Source organism: Notamacropus eugenii, chromosome 4, assembly GCF_028372415.1.
Source record: "Notamacropus eugenii isolate mMacEug1 chromosome 4, mMacEug1.pri_v2, whole genome shotgun sequence".
In the NCBI taxonomy this organism is placed as follows: domain Eukaryota; kingdom Metazoa; phylum Chordata; class Mammalia; order Diprotodontia; family Macropodidae; genus Notamacropus; species Notamacropus eugenii.
In genome coordinates, this window is record NC_092875.1 from 321,535,888 (window position 1) to 321,559,624 (window position 23,737).

Here is a 23,737-nt window from a genome sequence, read left to right on the forward strand (position 1 = left end):
CCTCTCCACCAATGCTAACTGGTTCCCTATTTCATTAACACAGGGCACTGCTCTCTGCAAGCTCTCACACTTTAAAACAGGATGATGAAAGAATCAATAAGTCAACCAATCAACAAGTATTTCTTTAAGCATATATGATGTGCCAGGCAATGTGTTAGATAATGGAGACAAAGAGATTTTTTTTAAATGAAAAATTTAATTTGAGGGAGACAACATGTATACCAAAAACGTATATACAAAATAAATATATATAGAATGATACAAAATAAATGTAAGGTTTATGCCTATTAATTTTGAGAGAGTGGGCACTAGCAGCTGGGAGAAACAGGAAAGGCTTCATGAAAAAACTGATGCTTAAGCTCCACCTTGAAAGAAGTGAAGAATTCAAAGAGGATTCAAAGATTCAGAGATCCTGAAGAGGAGAGTACATTTCAGGTATCAGGGGGCACCAAGAGATGGGGGACTACATTTGAGGAACATATAGAAGGTAAATTTGGTTATACAGTAGTGTGAGAAAGAGAGTAATGCCCAATGAGCCTGGAAAGATAAGTTGGGGCTAGGTTATGAAGGCTAAACAGAGGGATTTATATTGTATCCTAGCCACAACAGGGACTCAGTAGAGTTTACTGAGTAGGGAAGTAGCATGGTCAGGAACTGCATGCTTAGGAAAAATCTTTTTGGAAGCAGTGTGGGGGATGGATTGGAGGAGGGATTTAAATTAGGCAGACCAATTAAAAGGTCATTGCCATAATCTAGAAGATAGGTGATGCATTTCTGCTATGGTACTCATAGCAGAGCATCAAGAAATAATGACAAACAAATGGAAAATAACTAAAAACAAGGTCTTGGTGTCACAAAAAAGAAACACAATCCTATACAGCATGTGAAACCAGGTTATCTCATTCTGTTCCTAGCTCATTCTTTAACCTCTTTTAAAATAAATTACTTGCTCCCATTTTTCCTCCCCCCGCAAAATTGCTTTCACTTTCCTCCTTACTATAAAACAATAAAACTGACATTAAGGCTGTTTTCCATTGATCCATATTAAATTGTGAAATTCAAGTCCTGAAGATTCATGAGTGTCTTGGTGTAGTACTAATATTTCCTTAGGGGAATAGTTGGTGCCATCAAGTTGTTGGGTCTTTAAAGCTGACACTTGCAAAGGGAAAGACTCAACACCCTAGGGGATGTGTTTCAAGACTGTAAAATACTTCGATCAGAAGAGAACATGACTGCCACTTAATGGATATGGGAAATTTTATCACCTTATTTATGGGCTAACACATGTTAAAATAGAAACATCATAAACTTTTAGCTGGGATATAAAAATGGGATCACCAATGATATGCCTCCAGGCCAAGAATGACACACATGGAGATGCAGTTATTATTGGAAGTATAAGAGAAGGTGCACATGTAAGTGGTTACCATTGGATTATCAGATTGTCTTCCACGAGGGAAAAAGTTGGAAGACAGAGCTCTCTGTCCACAAATGTAACGAATATTTTCTCTAGGCTTGTTATCTCAGAGTTAGGATACTGCCTCAGCCCCTGAGAGTACTAGGGGGTTCCCCTTGAGGTGTTGGGTCATCTTTACCTCATAATATTAGTTCATGCACCTATTCCTTTATAATTCTAAAAGTGCCTTAATGTTCTTGACATTTTGTTTCATCAAATGAATTTTATTATAATTTTGTCTAGTTCCATAAAATAATTCTTTAGTTTGGTATAGTACTGAAACTATGATAGCTAGTGTTGTCCTTTTTGAGCAATTAATTTCTCTCCTTTTGGAGTTTCTTTTATAAGGTGATTAGTGAATTCTTTCCATCCTTATTTTGCCTTATGGTTCTAGCAGATCTGGACAGTTTTCATTTATGATTTCTTGAAACATAGTATCCAGGCTTTTTTAAAAATCATGGTTTTCAGGAATCTAATGATTTTTAAATCACTTCTTCTGACCTTTTTTTTTCAGATCAGTTGTTTTTGTATCACATTTCTTATATTTCCTCCTATCTTTTTCAATCTTTTGATTTTATTCTAATATTTCTTGCTGTGTCATGGAATGCTTAATTTCTCTTTGTTCGATTCTGCTTTTCATGAATTCTACTTCTTGGGTAGGGTTTATCACTGTCTTTTCTCAGCTAGTTATCCTTCTCATTCTTTCCTCAAGAGTTTTTCTTTACTTTTTAAATTTTTTTCTTTTACTTCCTTGCAACTTGGTATTTATGTAGTCCTTGTGGAAAATCACCTTTTTTCTTTGAGTCTCTACTTGCAGTTATTATAGAGCCAGATTAGCAATAATTTTTTAAAATACTAATTGGTATTTTCTTTCATTTATTTATCTCCCCAGTTTGAGCTTGTGAAATGGAGTTTTGTACCAAAAAAAAGTTTCACCACTGCCCCTGTTTGGTCTCACTTTGGGTCCCCTAGATTCTTGTACTGATAACCAACTTCTAGGGGTCCCTAGATCTTTGAGGTTCAAACTACTGGATCTTTGGGGCTCTCTCTGAAATTTCAGTTTCTAGCGTTATAGACCTTGGTTCCCCTAGGACTGAACTGTCCCCATCTCAGCACTGAGGCACCATGAGAATCTGTGGTCACTCCAGTTCCTGAGGGCTTCCAATATTCCTAATCTGGGTTGGTTTTTGTTTTTGTTTTTGTTTTTACCATTCTGAGGCATTTTTATGGAATACTAAAACTCTTCTTGCCTCTAGACACAAAGCTTTAAAAGCTATCTATGCTCATCTCTAGTTGATCTGGCACTGGCTTTGATGGTGGACTTTCTCATTGCCCTTTGTCTTCAGGCTGACATTCTGTGCCACTCGAGGATGAAAAATGTCCTTTACTCTAATTTCTTGATGATTTGTCTTGCTATGAACCTCAGGAATTTTTTGGAGTAGGTATGTGAGACCTGGATAGGATGCACCCTATTCTGGTAGCCACCATGTCCAAATGGCTGTGTATGTTTTGATAACTGTACTCTCAGATTAAAAAAAAAAATGTTGTATGGTAATTTTGTGTGCTGTTTCTTTTTTTAGCCTTTCTGAAGGGTTTGGCTGGTAACATACGTAAAGGGTTTATAGATTTTATGTCCTGCTGTTTTGTTAAAGTTATTGTTTCAATTAATTTTTAGTTGAAATCCTAGGGTACTTTATCATATCATCCATTAAAAATATTAATTCTGTTTCCTTTTTGTGTTTATTGTCTAAATTTCTTTCTTGTTTTATTGCAAGTATTTCTAGAAGTATAAAATAATAATGGTTATAAGGGACATGCTTGCTTTACCCCTGATCTAATTGAAATTGCTTCTGGTGTTTCTCCATCATAGGTGATACTTGTTCTCTGTTTTAGATTTGTTCAAAGAGCATTTATTTTTACGCTTTATTAGGGGTGCTCTATTTTGTCAAAAGTGTCTTGGCTTCTATTGATACAGTCATGTATTTTTAACTGATTTTGTTATTAAGATAGTCTATTATAGCCTATTTTCAGTTTGACTACTTTTTATACTTTTTGGCACTTTTGCTACTTTTACTTTTATAGTCTACTAATTGAGTCTATTGTTTTCCTGATATTGAACCAAGGTAGCTAGGTAGCAAACTGGATAGAGCACCAGAACTGGAGTCAGGAAGCCTTGAGTGCAAATACAGTCTAAAACACTTACTATGTGACCCTGGGCAAATCACTTAACCCTGTTTGCCTCAGTTTTCTCATCAGTAAAATGAACTGGAGAAGGAAATGGCAAATCACTCCAGAAAACCCTAAATGGGGTCATGAAGAGTCAGACATGACTGAAAGGACTGAAAAACAGCAACAACATTGAAGCATTCTGACATTCTTCTATAAATCCTATCTGGTCATAGTGCATTATCCTGCTGATATATTGCTGCAGCTTCTTTGCTAATATCTTATTAAATACATTTGAATCAATATTCATTAGCAGTGTGAGTCTATGGTTTTCTTTTTCCTTCCCTGGTTTATACAGAAAAACCCTAATTATGGAAAGAGTTTGGTAGGATCCAATATTTTCCCATTTTGGCAAACAGCTTACATAATCTTTGAATTAATTTTTCTCTGAAAGTTTGACAGAACTCATTTTAAAATCCATTTAGTTCTTAGGGTTTACTTTATTTTCCTTTGGGAGTTCATGTATTTTGAATTTCTTTTTCTGAAATTAGATTATTTAAATTCCAACTTGTTCTATTAGCCTGCATATTTTATATTTTTGTAAATATTCATTCACTTGATTTAAGTAATTGGTTTTGTTGGCATTTAATCAGGCAAAATTATTTATAATAATTCCCTTTATTTTTCTTTCATTTGTTGTGAATACTTCTTTTTCATTGGGATACTGGCTATTTGGTTGTCCATTCTTTTTTCAATCACTTTAGCTAATGAATTATTTGGCTTTTATTTTAATTTTTTTAAAAGCTCTTTGAAGATGGTGAAGTAGAAAGACGCACATACACATAGCTCTGAACCCACAAACCACAGAACGGCAGAAGGGACTAACCCAGGGCGAATTCTGCACCCAGAGATCACGGAATATTGGAGCGAGGGAGATTTCTGTTCTGGAGAGACCTGCAAACCTCTCACGGGGGGTCCTTCGCGCCGTGGACTGGGCTCCGGGAAGGGGAGCAGAGAGCAACCATACCGCGGCAGCGACACCGTGAGAAAAAGATCCGAGAGGGCTATGGGACGGGATCTCCAGCGGCCACGCGGGTCCCCCCACCCACAGAGGGACCAGCAAACCTCTCGCAAAAGGTCCGTTGCGCTGCAGACGCGGTGCCCAGCCCGGACCTGCGGCAGCGGCGGCGGCCACGGCTCCGAGAGGCACAGATCTGAAAGGGCTCCGGAGGTGGGATCTTCAGCGGCAGCACGGGCCCCCCCCACCAAGAGGTGACTGACGGGGGTAGGTGAGAGAGTCTCTTTGGCGGGTTGAGAGGGGAGTGAGGTGCCCCCAAGGCTCGGGACCCCCGGGAGGTGGGGGCTGAGAGGCGGCTGCGGATGGGGGCTCCCATAGCGAGCGGGAGCCTGGATCCATTGTGGAAGGTCTGTGCATAAACCCCCTGAGGGAATTGAGCCAGAGAGGCGGCCCTGCCCCTGACCTCAGCACCTGAGCCTAATTTAACACTGAATAACAGCCCTGCCCCCGCCAAAAATCCTAAGGCGGGAAGCAGCATTTGAATCTCAGTCCCCAAACGCTGGCTGGGAGGACCAGGAGGCGAGGTGGGTGTGAGGAGAACATTCAGAGGTCAGGCAACTAGGTGGAGAAAATGCCAAGAAAAGGGAAAAGAAATAAAACTATTGAAGGGTACTTTATCGGAGAAAAAACACTTCCTCCCTTCCTTTCTGATGGGGAGGAACAAGGCTTGCCATTAGGCAAAGACACAGAAATCGAGGACTCTGTGTCCCAGCCCACCCAATGGGCTCGGGCCATGGAAGAGCTCAAGAGGAATTTTGAAAATCAAGTTAGAGAGGTGGAGGAAAGACTGGGAAGGGAAATGAGAGGGATAAGGGAGAAGCATGAAAAACAGATCAGCTCCCTGCTAAAGGAGAACCAAAAAAATCTTGAAGAAATTGGCACCTTGAGAACTAGCCTAACTCAGCTGGCAAGGGAGGTGCAAGGGGCCAATGAGGAGAAGAATGCTTTCAAAAGCAGAATTAACCAAATGGAAAAGGAGATTCAAAAGCTCACTGAAGAAAATAGATCTTTCAAATCTGGAATGGTATAGATGGAAGCTTTGGACTTTTCGAGAAAGACAGATATCTCAGAACATACCGCGCAGATTCGAAAAATGGAAGATAATGTGAAATATCTTATTGGAAAAACAACTGACCTGGAAAATAGAATCAGGAGAGACAATGTAAAAATTCTGGGACTACCTGAAAACCATGATCAAAAGAAGAGCCTAGACATCATCTTCCATGAAATTATCAAGGAAAACTGCCCTGAGATTCTAGAACCAGAAGGCAAAATAAATATTCAAGGAATCCGCAGAACACCGCATGAAAGAGATCCAAAAAGAGAAACTCCTAGGAGCATTGTGGCCAAATTCCAGAATTCCCAGGTGAAAGAGAAAATATTGCAAGCAGCTAGAAAGAAACAATTCAAGAATTGTGGAAATACAATCAGGATAGTACAAGACCTGGCACCTTCTACATTGAGGGATAGAAGGGAATGGAATAGGATATTCCAGAAGTCAAAGGAACTAGGACCTACCCAGCAAAACTGACTATAATACTTCAGGAGAAAAAATGGTCTTTCAATGAAATAGAAGACTTTCAAATTTTCCTGATGAAAAGACCAGAGCTGGAAAGAAAATTTGACTTTCTAACACAAGAATGAAGAGAACCATGAAAAGGCGAACAGCAATGAGAAATCATAAGGGACTTACTAAAGTTGAACTGTTTACATTCCTACATGGAAAGACAATATTTATAACTCTTGAAACATTTCAGTATCTGGGCACTGGGTGGGAGTACACACACACACACACACACATGCACACACGTACACATACATAGAGACAGAGTGCACAGAGTGAATTGAAGAGGATGGGCTCATATACTAAAAAAAAAAAAAAACGAAATCAAGCAGTGAGAGAGAAATATTGGGAGGAGAAAGGGAGAAGTTATATGGGGCAAATTATCTCTCATAAAAGAGGCAAGCAAAAGACTTATTAGTGGTGGGATAAAGAGGGGAGGCAAGAGAAAAACACAAGGTCTACTCTCATCACATTCCACTAAAGGAAAGAATATAATGCACACTCATTTTGATAGGAAAACCTATCTCATAATACAGGAGAGTGGGGGACAGCGGCACAAGCAGGATGGGGGGGAGGATAGAGGGGAGGGCATGGGGAGGAGAATGCAATATGAGGTCGACACTTATGGGGAGGGAAAGGACCATAAGAAAATAGAAGTAATGGGGTACAGGACAGGACAGAGGGAAATATAGTTAGGCCTATGCAACACAACTAGTATGGAAATCATTTGCAAAACTAAACAGATATGGCCTATATTGAACTGCCTGTCTTCCAAGGGGAAGGGGTAGAGAGGGAGGGAGCTAAAGAAGTCGGAACTCAAAGTGTTAGGACCAAATGTAATGTTCTTACCACTGGGTAACAAGAAATACAGGTTAAGGGGTCAAGAGAGCTATCCGGCCCTACAGGACAAAAGAGAAGACGGAGACAAGGGCAGGGAGGGAGGATAGAGGAGAGAGCAGATAGGTCACAGGGGCAATTAGAAAGCTTGGGTCTGGGGGGGGGGAGGGAAAAAAAGGGGAGAAAATTTGTAACCCAAAATTGTGTGAAAATAAATGTTAAAAGTTTAATTTAAAAAAAAAAAGCTCTTTGTTTTATCTTTCAAATAATTGAATGAGGTTTTTTTATTTATCAAATAAATGGTATGTATTGGGTTAGGGGGTGGGGACTAGGAGAGGGTTCATGTAGAAGAACTGATCCTTGAAGTAATATAAGGATTCTAAGAATCAGAGTTGGAAAGGTTTACTTTCCAGGCATGGGAATTAGTCTGTGCACAGAGGGAAAATGGAGTGCTCTCTTTGAGGAATAATAAAAAGTATAGTTTAGCTTTTACAAGAACCTAATAATGAACAAAATTCTCTTCCTCAACATAGAGAGCAAATGGTCATCCAATTACTAGTGCTTCTCCTCTCCCCCTAAAAACCTTTCTTTTTATGTCATGTATATTTTATTCACATGCTTTTTATCTATAGAGATAGAATGTGAACTCCTTGAGGACTGAAATTTTTGTCTTGTAGTAGGTGCCTAATAAATGCTTTCTGTGATTGACCTATTTGAGGTACCTGTTTGAAATTCAGTGCTAGTGTGACTTATTTCTAATCTATTAAAAAAACTTCTGAGAACAAGAAGAATACAGATGCCCCTCCAAGTTAGGCAGCCAATAAACATTTATTAAGTACCTACTAAGTGTCAGGCACTGGGGAAAGTGCTGATGATACAAAGAGTTAAAAGATAGTCCTGCCCTTGAGGAGCTCACAGTCTATGGGGGAGAAAGCAAGCGAACAAATATGTATAAACAAGCTAAATAGGAAATAATTAGGAGAGGGAAGGCATTAGGATTAAGAGAGATGGAGAAAGGCTTCCTATAGAAGATGGGAAAACAGGGAGCCAATAGGCAGAGATAAGGAGGGAGAGCATTCTAAGCTTGTGGGGATAAGAGGAGAGAGAGAGAGAGAGACAGAGAGACAGAGAGAGAGAGAGAGACAGAGAGAGAGAGAGAGAGAGAGAGAGAGAGAGAGACAGAGACAGAGACAGAGAGAAAGAGAGAGAGACAGAGAGAGAGACAGAGAGACAGAGAGAGAGAGAGACAGAGAGAGAGAGAGAGACAGAGAGAGAGAGACAGAGAGAGAGAGAGAGAGAGACAGAGAGACAGAGACAGAGACAGAGACAGAGAGACAGAGAAAGAGAGACAGAGAAAGAGAGACAGAGAGAGAGAGGTGTCTCTATCTCTAACTAAAACACATCATCTTCAGTCCAGCAACACTGGACTTCTTGCTCTTCCTTGCAAATGGTTCCACTTCCTAACGCTGTCTTTTTGTGATCTGTCTCTTCTGCCCGAAATGCTCTCCCTTTTTTTACCTCCACCTCCTGGTTTCACTGGATTCCTTCAAGACTCAGTTGAAATTCCATCTGCAAGACGCCTTTACTGGTTTCCCTCTACTTTTTCCTCCCTCTCCTCACCGCAATGCCCTCCCTCTGAGATCACCTCCCAATTATGCTGTATGTATCTTATACATACATAGTTGTAATATATTATATTATTATATGTTATACATATTATATATGTTGTCTCTATATTGTATTTAAAAATATCATGTGTGTATGTGTATATGCATACATATTTATGTGTGCATATATGTATAGATATACATACACACAAACCCATACACACAGAGGCAGCTAGATTTTGTTAGTGAATAAAGTATAAGGTCTGAATTCAGGAAGACTCATCTTCTTGAGTTCAAATCTGGCCTCAAACACTTGCTAGCTGGGTGACTCTGGAAAAGTCACTTAATCCTGTTTGCCTCAGTTTCCTCATCTGTAAAATGAGCTGGAGAAGGAAATGACAAATCACTCCAGTACCTTTACTAAGAAAATCACAAATGAGGTCCTCAAGAGGAATTAAAATCTGAAAGACTGTCTAGTGGAATAATTTATTAGCCAGTGCCATACTGAGATGTGGACAATATGTGTTTCTATGTGCAAATACTTAGACACACATATGCATTTAGCTTATCCATTTAAGCAATTTATACTCATGTTTTGTTAGTAGCCACATTATTTAGTTCCTAGGGCCCTTGAAAAATCAATTATTACAGTCAATACTCTGACATTTAGTAAATAAACATTTAGTAAGCTATACTCCTGGGACCATCATAAGCATTAGGAATACAAAGACAAAATGATACCGTTCATAAGTTCCTTGAGTCCCTGGCTCCCTGGAGGTTACCATGTTTATGATGAATTTAGTGTAGACAGCCGATAGGATTAGACTAGTGCAGCTCAGCAATATCAAGTGATTGGCTACTCTCAGCCACCTCAGCAGCAGGCATTACAGGCGTATGCCAAGATGCCTGACCAGTGAAACTAGAAATTTTAAGAGGCAGAGGGAGATAGTGAATATATTCCAGGCATGAGATATATTCTATACAAAAGCACAGAGAGGAGAAATGGAGTAGTGTGTAAGAAACAAGAAACCGGACTATAGAGTGTGTGTGCATGTGGGTGCATGTGTACACACACATACATGCATGCACATATATGTAGCACACATATAATTTACGTGTGTATACGCACACACATATGACACACATATAATTTTTATATATGTATAATAAGACTGAAAAAGTACATTGTAACCAGGTTCTTAAGGATTTTAAATGTTAAACTGAGGAATCTCTATTTGATCCTAGAGACAACAGGGAGTTAATGGAGTTTATTGAGCAGGGAAGTTAAATGGTTAGTAGAATACTTGAGGAAAATCACTTTGGTAGTTTGTAGAGAATAAATTGGAAAGGAGAGAGACTTGAGGCAGGATATCCCCCAAAGAGGGATGTCCTTGGTGCTCATCTTTCCTCTCTCTCTACTCTCTTGCTTGGTGATCTCATTAGCTCCCATGAACTCAATGATCTATGTGAGCTATGTGATTCTCAGATTCATTTGTCCAGCCTTAACTTCCCTCTTGGACTCCAGTAGTGCATCACCAATTGCTTATTGAACATCTTGGATTAGATGTTCTATAGACATCTCAAACTCAACATGACTCAAACAGCTCACCTTACATGCTTCCCCATCCCCAAACCCTATCCTGTTCCCAGCTTTTCCACCACTGTTGAGGGTACCACCATCTTCCCAGTTACTTAGGTTCACAACTTCATCCTCAATTCTCCACTTAAACTCATTCCCCATATCCAATCAGTTTCCATCTTCAAAGAATCTCTTGTGTAAGTCTTCCCTCCAGTGTCATAGTCACTACCCAGGTGTAGACCCTCATCACTGCAAACCTGAACTACTGTAATAACATGCTGCTTTAAGTCTCTCACCATTCCAGTTCATTCTCTACTCAAGTGCCAAAGGGAAGTTCCTAACTTGCTGATCTCAATAAACTCCAGGGGCTCTCTATTTCCTTTTTGTGTGTGTGTGTTTTTATTATTGAGTCATTTCAGTAATGTCTGACTCTGCCATCCCATTTACGATTTTCTTGGCAAAACTGCTGGATTGGTTGGCCATTTCCTTCTCCCGTTCATTTTACGGAAGAAGAAACTGAGGTAAACAAGGTTATAAGTGGCTGGTCCAAGGTCACACAGCTAGTGTCTGAGGCTAGATTTGAACTCAGATCTCCCTAACTCCTAGCCCTGCAATCTACCCATTGTAGTACTTAGCTGATTCTCCCCCCCCCCACCCCATTACCTTTAGAATGAAATATAAAATCATCTATTTGGCTTCCAAAGTGCTTCATAATCTTGTCCCTTCCTACCTTTCCAGTCTTCTTATACGTTACAATCTAGCAGCATTGACTTTCTTTCTCTTCATTGCCAATGACTCCCCATCTCCCAGCTCTGTCTTTTTACTGGCTGTCTCTTTTGCCTGGAATGTCCTCTCTGCTCCTCACAACCTCCTAGCTTCTTTCAAGACTCAGTTGACATGTTTTTGTCTTTCTTTGTAACTTCAGTGCTCAGCACAGTGACTGGTATGTAGTAAGTGCATAATAAATGCTTATTGACTGGCATAGTCAATTTAAAGTATAAGTGTTGCCATTTTCCAAAGGGATAATCCCAGAATTCATGGATGTCTATCTAGGAGTCTGTGAGCACCCTGGTATGTTTTGTCATTTTAGAAATGGGAGAACAGTAGTGGCCTGATCTGGGGATTTGCCCAACTCACTTAACAGAGGAAAAGCCAAGAGCCAGATGGGAGAGGCAGCAGGGCACAGCTTTGATACTCCCTGTGTGTGACCTTTGGCAAGGCACTTCTTAGAAGTTCAGTTTTCTGCCAAATGAAAGGGTTAGAGGCAGTATGTTGTACTGGCTTGACTGGAAGCCAGGAAGCCAGGAAGATTTGGGTTCAAATCCCAATTCTGATGCTGTGAGACTACTAACAAGTCATTTATCTCTGAGCCTTAAGATCATGGGACCATAGAGTTAGAGCTGAAGAAGACCTTAGAGACATCTGGTTCAAGTCCCTAATTCTACAGTTGAGGGAACCAAGGGTCAGAGAAGTATGCTATTTGCCTAAAGTCACAAAGGAACTGGCAGTACATTGCCCACCATACTGCCTCTTTAAACAAAACACTAAGACTATAAGTTAAAGGTCAGGTGATTGGTCAATCGATGTTAATTATTATTAGGCATCTGGGTGCACAGTGGATAGAGTAATGAACTTGGAATCAGGAAGACCTGAGTTCAAATCCTACCTTTGACACTTACCAGATGTGTGACCCTGGGCAAGTCACTTAACCTCTGTAAGCCTTAGTTTCCTTGTCTATAAAATGGGGATTTATCTTCAGTCTAGCATTTCCAGGGTTCATCTTCCTTTTTTTAAAAAATTTATTTATTTAACTTTTAACATTCATTTTCACAACATTTTGGGTTCCAAATTTTCTCCCCATTTGTCCCCTCCCCCCACCCCAAAACACTGAGCATTCTAATTGCCCCTATCACCAATCTGCCCTCTCTTCTATCATCTCTCCCTTTCCTTGTCCCCATCTTTTCTTTTGTCCTGCAGGGCCAGATAACTTTCTATACCCCATTACCTGTATTTCTTATTGCCTAGTAGCAAGAATAGTACTCAACAGTTGTTCCTAAAACTTTGAGTTCCAACTTCTCTTCATCCCTCCCTCCCCACCCATTCCCTTTGGGAAGGCAAGCAATTCAATATAGGCCATATCTGTGTAGTTTTGCAAATGACTTCCATAATAGTCATGTTGTGTAAGACTAACTATATTTCCCTCCATCCTATCCTGCCCCCCATTGCTTCTATTCTCTCTTTTGATCCTGTCCCTCCCCAAGAGTGCATCTTCCTTTTAACATCAAAGATTAAGGACAGAAATATCCAATCAAATGCATGTTTATTAAACATTTTCCATATGCCAGGTACTATGATAAGCACTGGGGATACAATGAATCAAAAGACAGTCCCTGCCCTCAAGGAGCTTACAGTCTAATGAGGGGAGTGTGCCACTAGCGGGGAGACAACACAATAGGAGTAGGGAGCACAAGGAAGCACAAGTTCAGTGGAGTTGAAACTAGGCAGAGTTTGGTACTCTGTCCTCCTGCCCTGTAATCAGAGGGGCTAAGAGGCTGAGGGAGGCGGTGTCATTCAAGGCTGGAGCTATCAGCATGACGATGAAATTACAGGTAATGAGCTTAACCTGGAAGGGTTATCTTGTTATGGAGTTGGAAGCAGGCAGAGCAACAGATCCTTTGGTTCATTCTTCCTGGGAAGACCATCTAAAGGCAACCTGGACCTCCCTGTTTGGTTTTCAAAAAAACAAATGAAAGCTATGGTATATGAATGTGATGGACTACTACTGAGCTTTGGGAAATGATGAAAGGGATGGTTTCAGAGAAACCTGGGGAGAATTGTATGAACAAAATCAGAGTGAAACGAACAGAATGGGAAGAATAATTTATACAATAACAACAATAGAGATGGACAACTTTGAAAGAACTTCTAGGGGACATATGATGACTCTGATAGGAAAGGTGAAAGGACCCAGAGTACAGAATGAAACAGGAACACATATTTCTATGTTGGATATGGCCAATGAAGAAATTTGTTTTGCTTGATTATAAATATTTGTAACAGGTGTTTTGTTTTTCTTTCATTTTCAATTGAGGGTGAGGTGGGGTAGGATGGGGTGAAGTTCCTGGTGGGAAGATGGATTTTTGCTGATTGAAAAAAATAGGTAATGGAAAAATTCCATCCTGTAATGTAAAATTTTCCAAACTGGTGGCAATATTAGTATTTTTCAAGCTGATATTTTGAAAATGCAACCCTGTGGTATGATCACTCTAATTTAAGCTTCATGTGAACATAAGATTTGTGAGCTTAGAACATTAAATTCTAAACAATTTGTATCATGAGGTTAAAGTTCCTGTTCCCATTGAAATCGGCATTTACGTCTCCAAGCCATGTTCATGTGCCAGGACAAGGAGGTCTATCTCTGTTTTACATTCAATGGGTGAACATCTCACACCTGTACCCTCATGCAAATTGGCCCACAGCAGAGAATCTATTGGGAGACTCAAACACCATGAAGATTATCTCAGCCATGGTCCAGGACACATGCATTTTTCCATTTCATCTCAGTCCTAGATCTCCTGGACTTCTGCGGAGGACCGATCTTTTGTGCAGGTGACCATCACCAGCTAAGAAAGACCTTGCTTCCCATAAATGTCCCAGTCCTCCACCACTGATCCTGACAGGACATCTGAAATTCCCCCCAAATTCACTACTCTGTCTGAGCTAAGTGTCTTATTCAAATACTATCCTAGTGTTTAATACTATGATCCTATAGGATTTAGTGTTTGAAGAGATCTTTTAGAGAAAATCTAATCTACCCCCTCATTTTGCAGATGAGATAACTGAGGCCTAGAGAAAGTAAATGACTGGCCTAAGGTCTCACAGTACTGGTACAACTAGCTCATGTTCATATAGTGTTTAGATCATTTTACTAAAAAAAGAAACTGAAACTAAGAGGGCTAAGAGTCTGACTCGCCCAGGGTCACACACCTAGCAAATGTATGAGGCTGAATTTGAGCTCAGATATTCCTCACTTGAGTGTATATCATTCTATCCATTGTAACATTAAGTTACCTTAAGGGTAGTTAGTAGGTTTTCAAACCAAAACTTAAACTTAGCGCTAGTAAAACCAGTGTTCCTTCCATTACATCATACATTTTCCTGGCAGGACAACATCCTAAACCAGCTTCAGCCCTTAACTGTTCTTGCTCAGTTGTTTCAGTTGTGTCCAACTATAAAGATACTGGAGTGATTTGTCATTTCCTTTTCCAGCTCATTTTGCAGATGGGAAAACTGAGGCAAACAGGGTTAAGTGACTTGCCCAGAGTTACACAGCTAGTATCTAAGGCTGGATTTGAACTGAGGTCTTCTTGACTCCAAGCCTGGGCTCTATCCATTGTGCCACCTAACTGTCCCTAATTTTGAAATAGGTAAGTGTTAATTGTTGTTATTAATACTCACCTGGTTCTGAAATTTTCAGCCTCTCTTACTTATCCTTTCCACTTCACAGTAACTTTGTCAACACTAGTTGGGATGTTTTGTCCTTAGTGACCTGGTGAGCATCCTCTTTTTTCTGAAAATCATCTTGGGGGTTGGAGGGAGGAAATTGTCATCTAAACCTCTTAAAGAGACCATGGTTAAGAGATTTCCAATTTTTGTGTTCTCTTTTGTGTATGGTGGTAGCCAGAGTTTGGAAATGTGATCTCAAGTCTCAGAGAATGTAAATTATCTTCAGCAAATGTAAACCACAAAAGAAGCCCCAACTATCCCATGGGAAAACTTGCACATGCCCCTGGGCCATTCCTGGTAATATGGCTTCTATGTTCTGTTTCTATATAATACCTGAACTGGCCTGGGGCTAGTGCAGATATCCATGCTATTATTTTGTTTTGTTGATACCCAGGCCTCTTGGTCTCCTATGAGTAAATTCCCCCCAATTAACCTAATTAACTCTAATAAAACCTACTAGTAACCAAGCTGGTGTGAGTCCCTCTTTGTTCGGTATCTACTTTCTTGGAGGGTATGCCACAATTGGCATAATTAGAGCAGAATAGATCTGCCCCCCTTACAAAAAAACATCACCTTTTTATTTTCCCCTGCTCCCACAACCACCAGCCAGTTAGTCAAACAGACAGACAAATGATAGATAGATAGACAGATTATTGATAGGATTTTTCTTTGTCTGGAAAGTTATGGTCCCATGAATCTTACGGTTTAAACATTAGTGGTTAGTCAGTTAATATTTATTAAGCCCCTACTGTGATACGTGCGGGGGATACAAAAAGAAGCAAAAGATGGTCCCATCTCTCAAGGAGACCACTATCCAATGGAGGAGACAACAAGTAAACAAATATGTACAAAATGCTACGCACCAGGTTAATTGCAGACAATTAAAAGAGGGAAGGCACTAGTGGGATAATTGGATATTTTGGGCACCCCAAAAAAGTTCACAAAATGTTAAAAAAAAAACCTCACTTGCCCTTTGAGCAGAAGCATCTAAACTTTTATCCTTTAATTTTATAGCTGAAAAAACTCATGGGAAAAAGTTTGTTTTGACTAACCACAATGGAAAAGCAAAGTGGATGAAAATTGCTTAGATTATGCCATGTAGTTAGATTATCAACCATGTAACTTGTCCTAGAACAGAGTAGGAGAGTCTCACATTTGAGAAATTGTGCAGTGCTTTTAGTGATAGCAAATTCCTCCCCTCTGTATGAAGTTTATGCCTTTAAAATCAAATTTAAAATCTGAAGTCAGTGGAAATGCTACTATTACTTCTGAAAGGGTTTGTCCCACTTAGATTTCAACCAACTTAAAGATCTCAAAATGGAAAAACAGAAGCATCAAAATAGAAAATGGAAGCCCTTTCATATATAAAGAGTAACACAATCCATTTGGTGTTCAAAATCCTTCTTAAACTAGCTCCCCTCTGACTTTCCCAGTCTTTTTACATCTTACTCCCTTTTCTTCCTCCTATACTCTTTGATCCGGTGACATTGATCTCCTGGTTGTTTCATGAACAAGACACATCTCTGGCTGTCCCCCATTTCTTAAATGCTCTTCCTTCTCTCCTCTTAACTACCCACCCTTCCTGGCTTCCTTTACATCCCAACTAAAATTTCCCAAATCTCTTAATTCTCGTGCCATCCTTTAGTTGTTTTCTGTATAGTTTGTGTTGTACAAATTTGCTTGCTTGTCTCCACCAATTAGATTGTAAGCTCCTTGAGGGCAGGGACTGACTTTTACCTCTTTTGTATCCCCAGTGCTTCACACAGCGCACATAGTAGGAGCTTAATAAATATTGATTGATATAAACGAAGTACTTCCCACCTTAGAGAAAAGATTTGATTATATGTGGATTATATGTATGTGTATATATGTGTATGGTTATATGTACACACATATCAATATATGTACATATACACATGCACATGTGTACACACATGGACATACACAAGTGGGTACACATATGTATATAGATATAGGTATATATAGGTATAATAGGTATGCGTGTGTACCCCCATGACTTGGTTCCGAGACACTCATCTGCAAAACCCGCACCAAGAACTTGGCAAGCAGAACTGGTTGATCATCATTCGTGAATGTGGGGTCCTTAACTGAGAGAAGCCACCTCTGAACCACAAAGAATTGTCAAGTTGAAGAGACAAGACTTCTCCTACTTTCTGCTAGGCTGCGGTTCTGAGAGAGTTAACAAGAAGCTGCTACTAACCCTAGGCTGAGCATCATTTAAAAAAAAATCATTGTCACACTGTAAACGGAAAGAAGATCCCAGCATCCAACTGAGTCAGAGGCTGGAGATGGTGGAGACTGTAGCTGCCCATCAGCACTCTCGGGTTCATGCCAGAGCCCTGAGAACAGGAGGACTGCTCTTCTGAGGACCTGCTAGTGCTAGTGTGGGTTGGGGAATGAGTCCAGAAAGAGTTTTACGCTACTGATATTTATATAAATGTTTTCAAAGCTCTTTACATGCATTATCTCTTTTGGCATCAAAATAACCCTGTAAATTAGGCACTACAGATATTTTTCCCCTAATTTTACAGATGAGGAAACTAGAAGTCAGAGTTGAAGGGATCTGCCCATGGTCACTCAGCTAGTAAACATTGGGGGCTAAAATTGGACCCAGGCTGTAGCATACTGTCAATGATCACTTATTGTAAGAAACATCATAAAGTTATAATCTGAGGCCACAAATGATCAGAAATGACTTAGCCTGGTTACTCAGTGAGAATGAAAAACAACAGGTAGGCAGCCTGAATGTTACCTTGCTGTTCTTAAATTACTAAAATACTCTACTGAAGGACTCTTAGACATTGAATAGCCCGGGGGTGGGAAACCTGTAGCCTCAAGGCCACATGTAGCCTTCTAGGTCCTCAAGTGCAGACCTTTGACTGAATCCAAACTTCACTGGATAAATCTCCTGAAAGAAAGTATTTGCTCTGTAAAACTTGGACTCAGTCTAAAGGCCGCACCTGAGGACCTAGAAGGCCACATGTGGCCTCAAGGCTGAACGTTCCCTACCCCTGGGATAGCCCTGGGAAAACATAGACAAGAACTCTACAGGGTGAGAAGGCTGGAGGGATTAAGATCTGCACTGCTGGATGGAGTACTCACCTGGGTGAATTCAGGGATCAGCATCGTCAAGGAAAATACCAGACAATGATTGAGGTAGGTGAAGTTTGCCCTGGGTATTTTGCTACCTTTCCTTCAGTGTCATTTTTTAAATTTCTCAACCTCTTTCCCCAATGTCCCATTCTCATTTGCTGTCCCTTATCCAGGACATGTCTTATCCTTAGCCTTCCCGCAGTACCTCTTTGAGGGCAGTTTTCCCTAGAATAGCATATGCTCTCCAGCTTGCCCAATCAAAGTTTGCCTGCCTGGTGTATTGTTTCCTCTCAGATCACTATCAGAAGGAAAAGCAAGCCAGTAAAATAATCCCCTTTGGGCTATTAATAACTGACAGCCACTTAATTACTCCTCCAAGTCTTTGTAATTTAACAAAAGACTCTGGTTATACAAAATCTTAACCCAGAAGAATGGATTTCCAAAGAGAAAGATTTCTTTGATTTTGTTTTCGAGGATGGGGAGTTTATTCTTATCTACCTCAAATCATACCATAAAGGGGAATTCTTACTTTATATGAAGGACCAGCCTTGTTTGACTGAGTATGAAGGGCTGGCTGAGAATTGCAGTTTAATCTCCACTAATTTCTTCACTTGTCTCCTGAAAACCAGAGTTAGATAACTATTAGTCCTCAAGAAGCTAAGCTCTCTACTTTCCATCCATTTTATACCATATACCATACCTTATATCTATTTATGCCCCATATATTTATCCTCTCTCTCTGTGTGTATGTACATGTATGTGTGCATATGTGTATATATGTGTATATGTACATGTACGTACATATATTCATCTACATACACATACATACATATCTACCTACATATAGATAGATGTAGTGGGTTCAAGCAGGACTAGAGCCTCTGGTGTGAGGGCATGCTGAGCCCTTTCCAGGGCTGCTCATCCACCTTTAGTGTTAACCTGTCACCTGTAAGTTTACCTGTTTACCTTTAAGTCTTACAACTTGCAACTCTCTCCTGTGGCTCCAAGAAGCTGTAGCATACACAGCTGCTACACACTTGGTAAAACCTACTTGGCCTACTGAGCCAGTGCTCAACCAGACTAAGGGTAACTGACAGGTAAAAAACTTTTTGGTGAGTTAGGGGGATGTCTACACCAAGCAAGTAAATACATGCCCCCTAAAAATGGGCAAATGAGAACAATTTGCCCCATGAATGTGGCTGAGTCAGCTGCTGTGGAGCCCTTACAGCTTGGTCAGATATCAAAGATGTCCAAGTCATCTGTTGCATCCTGGGTTATTGACAGTCATCCTCACTTTGTCCTGCCATTGAACTTTGATGACTCTGGAAGAGAGTATGAGACTGAAGACTCTGTGAAACTGCCTCACTTCAATCCAGCTTACTACATGACATCAGCCCATGATGTCACTGATCTTCAAAAATGAAGAAAGAACAACAGCTTACATGTATGTATATTATGTGCCTGTCTCTCCTATAGAATATAAGCCCTTCCAGGGCAGAGATTGTTTCATTTATTCTATTTGCATCCCCTGTGCCTTGTATAGGGCCTGGCCTGTAGAGGCCTAACAAATACATATCAATTGATTTGTAAGTGGCTAAGAAAACCGCCTTGCACAACTTTAGAGCATTTGTGAGAGTTGGATGTTGCTTATACAGAAGAAGCATTTTCACAGCTGGACAGAATACCTCTCATTAAGTGAACAAAACTAAGGAGTAACAGAGGCTATTTACTCAGCCTTAATTCTATGACTTCTGGATTCGTCTTTTCAGGTCCTTTAGTATCTGAACCTTCCAGTCTCATAGTGTTACTCGCACAGTACTGACAACAAATAGGGCAATACAGTAGAAGGAAACCTGAAATAGGCCTTGAGTCACTTGGGTTTTAATCTGGCTATATCATTTTCTAACTGAAGGACCTTGGATAGATCACTTATCTCTCTGAGATTCATTAACAACAACAAGAACAAAATCCCTACACTACCTGACATTCAGAGTTATTATGAGGAAATACCATCGCAAACCCCCAAGCACTACAGTTATAACTTCTCTCAAGGCTCTGTGAGCATGTTTCATCATGGTGTATGAAAAATAAAAAGGGGAAAAAACAAAAGCTGTGACTGGGGAATCAGACACTGGATGAATAGCACATCACAGAAAGTCCTACAATCAATGAATCATTCACAAACATTTATCATGAGATGGCAGGTAGGTGGCACACTGAATCATTTCAATGGACGTGGATTCTGAAAGACCCAAGTTCAAATCCTGCCTCAGACACTTACTAGCTGTGTGATCCTGGGAAAGTAACTCAATCTGTTTGCCTCAGTTTTCACATCTGTCTAAAGAGGATAATAATAGCACCTACCTCCCAGGGTTCTTGTAAGGATAAAATAATATTATATGTGTGAGTATAGCTATGTAAAGATATATAAATGCTAGCTGTCATTGCTATTATTATCAAGCATCTAAAATGAAATAGTTCTTGCCCTCAGGGAGCTTATATTCTATAAGAGGCAACATGCATACATACATACAAGAAACATTTTTAAAAGTATATACAAAGTATATCAAGAACAAATGCAAGGTAATTTGAGGGGAAGCGCTTGCATCTATGGGAGGTAGGAAAAGGGCACCTTTAGGAAATAATATTTGAGCACTGACGCAAGCTAGGGAGTCTAAAAGGCAGAGATCTTTGAAGGAGTATATTTTAGGCATGGAGGACAGGCTGTGCAAAGGAAATGGAGTGACATCAGGAAGGAGGGCCCTGTGTGAGGATCAATAAAGAGACTAGGTTGTCTCTACATGAAGGAAAATAATGGAGAACAAGCCCGAAAAGGTAAATTTGAGTCAGATTATATTGTTGATCGGTCCTTTCAGTCGCGTCTGACTCCCCATAACTTCATTTAGGGTTTTTTGACAAAGATATTAGAGTGGTTGCCCTTTCCTTCTCTAGCTCATTTTACAGGAGGCAAACAGGGTAAAATGACTTGCCCTGGGTCACCCAGCTAGTAAATGTTTGACCTCAAGAAGATGAGTCTTCCTGACTTTAGTTCTGACACTCTATCCACTGCAAAACCTAGTCAGATTATAAAGGTCTTTAAATGCCTTTAACAACATCCCATACATAACCTGCCTGGTGAATATGTCAACATATTTCTCCCACTTCAGGGTTACAGTATACTTAGAGAGTCCTTTTGTCAGAGACTTTGCTATGGCAAGGAGGTCTGGTACACTTTGGGTGAATCTTCTCACTCTTTTGAGTCATAGCCTCTGTTTAGGGAAATCTGGGGAAACATATACATGACAGTCCCTAGTAGGGTGACACTAATTTTCTTTTTCTAAGCACAAAGTTCACAATACCTTAGAAGAAAATATAAGAGAATAAAAACAAAAGAGAAATCCTAGAATGAGCAACCATCGGTGTCAAAGATATATAGATCATTATCTATGCATACACTTATACACAATATATGTATACATGTGTTTATATGTATATATGTGTGTGTGTATTTATTATATGTGTGTGCATATATGTATGTATATATATTCTTATATTTATTTAGATTTACAAGCATCATGGCTTCTCTCCTGGTATTCCTATCCCACAAATCCTGTCTTGGCTCACTGACAGTCTAGGGCCAGGGAAGAAGGAAGAAGGCGGCATTTTTCTCTCTCCTTCATACTGTTGTTCATAACTCTAGTGCACAGATACCTAGCCCCAGTTACTTAAATCATACTGGAGAATCTTTATAGAATCCTCTGCTATTTCAGTGCCATCTCCCTGGCACAAGATGAGGGCAAAAAGTCTCATATGTATGTTTTTTCTGGCTGCCAGTTTGCTGGCTCTCTCTCCATAGATCTCCTCCCCACATTTGTTCAGCCCCTTACTTTCCCTACTCTTCACTGTATAGATCCCTTGGGGAATCAGACACACTGTACTTTTTCCAGTAACTCAAATGGCAAAGTGAGTAGGAAAAGGTAAATATTATATTTACAATAGAGCTATGTTTCTATGGTACCACCAAATCAGATATGAACACACACAAATTTTTAAACATAACTGGAAATTAAGTAAATTGATGATGTGGCAATTTGAACCAATGGTTAAGATGACTAAAATCATCAAACCAAAAAGGACAGGGCTAGATTTATTTAGTCACACAGACATGGCCAGAATTTCCAAAGTTTTGCTATTATGCCACATGATTTTCTTTACAGTTGGGTTTAGAACCTCAGCCACCATAGAAATAATGGTCAGTAAGTATGTCAGGAATTTATTTCTTGTATTGCTTATTAACGATCAACTAATAAATTAGTATTTGTTGATCACATGTGTCCAGCATGACTTTTGGTACTGGGAGGGATATAGATCATGGATTTAGTCTGGCCCCAACTTTAAGAACTCCACAGTCTCATTGTAAAGATAAGGCAGTGATTACAAGGACTCAGATCCTATTTAAATTTACCACCTATTTCAATTTTAAAAATTCGATTTTATTTTTAGTTCCTGATTCTCTGCACATATCTCCTCCCCACCTATTGAGAAGGCAGGATATATAAAATCCCTTACAAAATATGAAGTCATGTAAAATAAATTTCTATATTAGCCATGTCCCAACAAACAAAAAAACAAACAAACAAGAAACAAAGAGGAAAAAAAATATGCTTCAATCTGAACTCTGAGTTCATCAGTTTTCTAGCTAGAGGTGGACAGAATTTTTTTATCATGAATCCTTTGGAATTGTGGTAGGTCACTGTGTTGATTAGAGTCATTAAATCTCTTACAGATGGTTATCTGTACAACATTGCTGTTATTTTGTACATTGTTCTCCTCATTCTGCTCACTTCACTTTGCATCTGTTTATATGTCTTCCCAGGGTTTTCTGAAGCCATCTCCTTCATTATTTCTTATAGCACAGTAGTATTCCATCACATTCATATGATGGAACTTGTTCAGGCATTCTCCAATTGATGGGTATCTCTTCACTTTCCAATTCCTTGCCACTACAAAAAGAGCCATTAGAAATATTTTTGTATGTATGGGTTCTTTTCCTTTCTTTTGATCTTTTTGGGCATATGGACTTTTGTAACAGTATTGCTGGGTCAAAGATATGCATGATTTAATTGCTTTTTAGACATAGTTCCAAATTGCTTTCCAAAATGACTGCACTAGTGCACAACTCCCCTACTTAGTGTACCAATTTTCCCACATGCCCTCCAGAATTTGACCTTTTCCTTTGGATTGGACAAGAGGTCCCTACCCAAGGCCACTTAATAGTTGTTTTTTGGACCCTCCTAGTTCAGAGTGAATAATAACTGTTTCTCTTTTGACCAGCAACCCTGAAGGTCTTCCTCTCCCAGTTTGACTTTTTTTTTTTTTGATTGAAGGAGTCATCCCTTGATTTACTTCTTAAAGAGGACTGTTCACTGAAGACGTGCTGCCTCCCTCAAAGTGAGAACCTGGAAAGACCTTAACTTAAAAGGGCCAAGGTCCCCCAGTGTATCCTGGGCCACAGTCATCCTGATTGATATCTGGCCAGAGAACCCAGATGGTTCTGGAGGAGAAAGTGAGGCTGGTGACTTTGCACAGCCCTCTCTCACTCAAATCAAAGTCAATTACAAGTGACGTCATGGTCTTCCCGAAGGAAGGACAAACCACACACAACCAGCCTTTGACCTTTTCCTCTTCTGTCATCTGGGTCAATCTAATATATTAGTATCTGAGTTATTTTAATTCACATTTCTCTAATTATTAGTGATTTAGAGCATCACCTATTTACATTTTGATGATGAGTGGTGATCTGTCTTGGAAGAGGCAGAGTCTGGTGAGC

The 23,737-nt window shown here is 39.8% G+C and overlaps 1 protein-coding gene across 4 annotated transcripts in view; it reads left to right on the top strand.

Annotated features, from left to right (window-relative positions):
• The window catches only part of LOC140502854 (cilia- and flagella-associated protein 53-like), a 199,001-nt gene that overhangs the window by 109,856 nt on the left and 65,408 nt on the right, over nt 1–23,737 (top strand). For all 4 annotated transcript variants that reach the window (XM_072606912.1, XM_072606910.1, XM_072606908.1 and 1 more), the window contains one exon: nt 14,557–14,714. The gene's annotated coding sequence lies outside the window, so the exon portion shown is untranslated. The remainder of the gene's footprint in view (nt 1–14,556; nt 14,715–23,737) is intronic.